The following is a 5,043-nucleotide window of genomic DNA, read 5'->3' on the forward strand; positions in this document are numbered from 1 at the left end:
TCAAAATACATAATACCAGGTCTGTTACTAATGTTTCAAACTCCCTTCCCCTGGGGAAAGGCGTTTCAAATCCCCACATGGGGTGATGAACGTTAAAATCTTCCACTTCTTCGATCTGATGTGGATTCTGTACATTGCAATAAGTGAATCTAAAAGATCCACTCCTCCCATAAACTTGTTGTAGAGAAGAATCATTGATGGACAGTCAACGTCAACCCTTTTTTTTTGTTTTTCCATCCCATCGTTTCACCTTATTCAGTGGTTCTGCAGCAGAAAATTTAGAGGTAAGAACCACGGATCTGTTGTCAAACCATTTGACAACTCGCACGTTTTGACTATCAATATCTGCCTCCCATTCTTCATAGGAACCTCTCCCCTTTTTCTTTCTTTGTCAGTCACCAAAGTACATCCTGGCAATCTTTTGGCTCTAACGGTACCCAAACAATAAATATTTTCGCGTGCAAGCTCCGAAAGGAGTGGAATTGTCGTAAACCAATTGTCAAAGTACAACAAGTGGTTCAAATGTTTGGGAATTACCTGACAAAGGCGCAAAACAACATTTGCCTTTGCCCCTAAATCTTGCATTCCCGCCAAAGGATCGCTTTTTCCGCAGTACACTTCAAAACTGTACACAAGTCCTTTTGAATCACATAAGACTTATATTTTGTAGCCCCATTTGTATGGCTTTCTTGGCATGTATTGCTTCAAGGTAGACATACCTTTGAAAGGCACCATCTGTTCATCAACACAAAGCATCCTATCAATAGGTAGCTCGTTGAATTTTCCCAGCAGACTGTTTATCAGTGGCCTAAGTTTGAAAAGTTTATCTGTGTTAGCACCTTCTAAATCAGGCATTGCTGTGTTGTCATTGAAGTGGAGATTGGACTTCATATCTTCCCACCTGTCTCAACTCATCACATTTGATACACAAGAAACACCAAATAAAGTAGACCAATATAATCTGGTACGCGGTACACTAATAAGTGACATATAAAGCACTGCTCCAATAAATTGTTCCAATTCACTGATAGTCAATTAGAGAGCATGGCTCTTGTACAGAATACAAGTTGTGTTGTATGTTCGAGAAGATGACTATCAGAGAAGTGTGTGAAATACTCGACAGCTTCCTTGATTGTAGTGGAGTCTGGGATTGAACGTCGCCACTCTGGTATATCACGAGCACTGTTGTCTTTATTAAAATTTCTCCAAAGTAGTCTTCGCTTAGTGGTTTCACGTGATGTTGAAGCAGCTAAAGTGTTGTCTACGCCAGGGATACTGGTATCATCTTTATCACTTGGTTCTGAAAGTCACAGAAACAGTCTACAGATTAGTGTCTTTTGAAATCTATTAATGCAGAAACAGTTCTAATTAATGTTGCATTGCAAAACCATAGATAAGTGCTAAAACTTTACCATCTTCATAACTGCCTGATGTTTCACCGGACGCCCAGTGAGCATAATGTCGTTCTGTCGAGTATAGTCTGAAATTTCCCAAGACCGTGTGATGACCTGGTCTGAGGTTTGTCTCTTGAATACAGACTATACTCGCCGCAAACTCACTAATTAGCTGGCGTAGCTCAGCAGGATGCCTGTCATAACTGTTACAATTCCACTGTAACAGTGACATAGTGTGGACTAAAAGAGAGAGTGTTAGATTATGAGCGACGAGATGCTCTCAAACCTAAACACCACTATCAATATCTACAACTGCATCCGTAGATGTGGATAAAAGCTCGACGTCCATCCCGTCATCGACAGATAGTGGTACGGACACCCAGAACTTGGACGCCTTCCTGGGGCGGGATGTCCCCTAAAAAGGTTTTGGAGCAGGCATGATTTCCTTTTCGCAGATGTGTGGGAGCGCGCGGTAAGGGCGTTCCTCTTCTCCGCCTTCTTTTCGTGTTCAGACGGGCTGGGAGAAAATTTCTCAATCCTGGTCGACGATGCCGCCTCCGCCGGCTTGGGCATAGCTTTTGCCAACCTCTGAAGGTGGGGGGGGGGGTGTTCAGCCAAATTGACTTTATCCTTGTTCGACACTGTGATCTCAGACTAGTATTAGATGTGAAGGTCGTAAGTCAGCGGAAGATTATGATTCCGAATAATTGTTGGACATGTATGAAAAATTAAAGGAACGAGGACCTATGTACGCCGTACGGAAGTATAAGAAGACTCGGAGACAAATTTATGGAATCGTCAACCACGTTGAACACAATGGAGAAATTAGGAAATGTGCGATGGTTCGAGCTTATGTGAAAGAAGAGTTCACCAAGGCAAGGATGCGTTATTTATATGTCTCAAAATCGGACATTGAGCGTTGGATTGGTGAGGGTAGGGAGTTGTTTTGCCCCAAACACTCTCTCCAAAGCGAGTCATACTTGACAAACCTTAAAAGGCGTTTGAAAATTCGGTTCCGAAAAGTAACCAAACTAGTGAGTAAAACGTTTAAAACAGACGAAGAAGTACGACACGAAGTGGCTAAAAAGTTTGTAACATTCATTAATGAATTGCAAGAAAAGAAAGAGGTCCTGGATGCCAATATCTGGAATTCGGACCAGCCCCGAGTTGAGTACGAAATGTCAACACAGAGAAGTTATGATTTTCGTGGTGTGAAAGACGTTCTTGCTACGCTTGTTTGCCGAAATAGTTTTACTCACTCCCACACAGTGCAATATCACATTTGTAAAGCCAGAGAAATGGGACATTTGTGCTTGATCGTTTTCCAAGAAATTAATGGAAAGTTTGGACCTAGAGTACAAGAAAGTATCAAAGCCTACATGGATGCCTTTAAATATGTCGTAATTGATTGTTCATCTTCCGGGAAAATGGGGAAAGGGCATGTACGTGACTGGTTTCAAAACGTTTTCCATCCGCAATTACAGGAAGACGGAAGAAATCCTCTTCTCATAGATTCATTCAGTGGCCAGGGCAAAAATGCACAACTTGAATCCCTGACAAACAAACATGTACAAATTGAATACATACCGAAAGGAACTACGTGTCTTTGACAGCCGTGTGATCTTGGACTCTTCCGACAACTAAAATGTTTAGTCGGTCGAATGGAAAACATTTGCCGGGTAAGGAATTTACACGGCCAGTCAAAATTAAAACCCAAAAACAGACTTTTCATTATAACTAGTCAAATACTAGCGCATAACCAATTACAAGGTGATTGTTTTGTACCAATGCTGAAATATGCTTGGAAAGCGGGTGGTTATCCAGTACTGACAATATACCACTATTTCATGGTCTCACAAACGAATTTTCATGATTTGACTGATACAAAGTGTGCTGGAAATGATTGTACCAATTTTTCGTTTATAAGGTGCGCACATTGCTGTCTTGTGTTTTGTTATTCACATTTTGTGTTAGATTTTCACTATCATGCCATGAACAATGGACCAATGCCAGACTGTGTTAGAATAAAGACATTTCCTAACACTTTGAATGTCATGACGATGCAGATGATATTTGATTATGTATTATTTGTATGTTAAGTAGTGATTTGTAAACAATTTTTATTGTTTATTTATTCCATAATGAATTCATCTTTGTAAATAAAATGTCCCAACTAACGTCAGTCTTCACCCGCAATCCCCTGTTTACAACTGTAGACAGCCGTATGTGATGGGGAAGAGAGGAGAATCGAAGGAGTGGAGAGGAAAGGCGAGGCAAGACAGCGCTGGATGTGAGCGCTGACGCGTGCCGGCATGTACTGTACAATTCATTGCGCGCACCGCCAACTTTGAGCTCCCAAATGGCCCCTTAAAAAGGACCAGCGAAAAATTAGACTCCCACTACCTGTTTCAGCTTAAAAAGACCTTCACAAATATGTAAAAATCAAATCGAAATTCGCCGTCCGACTTCGTACCGTTCCCTCGTTAGATCTGTTTCGGGACGTTGAGTTTTTAATCACAAACATCTCATCGAATTGGTGAGACTTGGCCAGACTTTTCACAAATTTACTGTCGTCATGTCACCCAAAGCCAACAGAACAGACGAACACAATTAAGCGAAACAAATGCTAAAGTCATATGGGGTCCCGGTGGTGGTGGTGGTAGTGGTGGTGGTGGTAATTATTGTTTTAAGGGAAGTAAAACTGAACAACCACCTTGCCTTAACACTAATCAGAGGAAACATAGAAGAGGCCCGATTTTTCGAAGAAGGAAGTTACCTGTAAAAGAGGACTCACTACGCCGCGCCAATCGAATACGGTCGGGGTCGGCAGGGAGGTTTTATGAGATGAAAGTGAGGAGCCTCACACAAGTGGTGGTGGTGATTGGTGGTGATTATTGTTTTAAGAGGAAGTACAACCAGGCAACCATCCTCTATATAACACTAATCAGAGGGAAAAATGGAAGGCAACAGACACTTCGAAAAATTAAGGTATCGGCCAAAGGAAGACAAGCTGGTGGTGGTGGTGGTGGTGGTGGTGGTGGTGGTGGTGGTGGTGGTGGTGGTGGTGGTGGTGGTGGTGATTATTGTTCTAAGAGGCAACCATCCTCTATATAACATTAATCAGAGAGAAAAATGGAAGGGATCCGACACTTCGGAAAATGATGGTATCGGCCAAAGGAAGACAAGGGCCACGAAGGGCATGAAAATGAAAGACTCCCTAGGCCTCCATACGTAATACCGTCGGGGTCGGAAAAGAATTAAAGTTGACCAAGAGAGTTCGGATAGGATAGATGAAAGTGAAGAGCCTGGCACAAGTGGAAGCAATGCCAGGACTCAGCTAAGGGCCCCGTGGTCGCCAATCCACGCTCCAAAGTTCAGAGCCCTTGGGGCCCTTTTTAGTAGCCTCTTACGACATGCAGGGGATACCGTGGGTGTTATTCTACCGCCCCCACCCACAGGGGGAATTCCGTAGGTATTTGAAGATGCTCAAATACGTCAGTCTCGTAGATTTACTGGCACGTAAAAGAACTCCCGCGGGACAACATTTTGGCACCTCGACGTCTCCGAAAACCGTCAAAGTAGTTAGTGGGACGTAAAAACCAATAACACTATTATTATTATTATTATTATTATTATTATTATTATTATT

The 5,043-nt window shown here is 42.4% G+C and overlaps 1 pseudogene; it reads right to left on the reverse strand.

Annotated features, from left to right (window-relative positions):
* Positions 1–255: 255 nt before the first annotated feature.
* On the reverse strand, positions 256–1,626 carry LOC136872156 (piggyBac transposable element-derived protein 3-like; annotated as a pseudogene).
* Positions 1,627–5,043: the final 3,417 nt, after the last annotated feature.

This window comes from Anabrus simplex, chromosome 4, assembly GCF_040414725.1.
Source record: "Anabrus simplex isolate iqAnaSimp1 chromosome 4, ASM4041472v1, whole genome shotgun sequence".
Classification (NCBI taxonomy): Eukaryota; Metazoa; Arthropoda; class Insecta; order Orthoptera; family Tettigoniidae; genus Anabrus; species Anabrus simplex.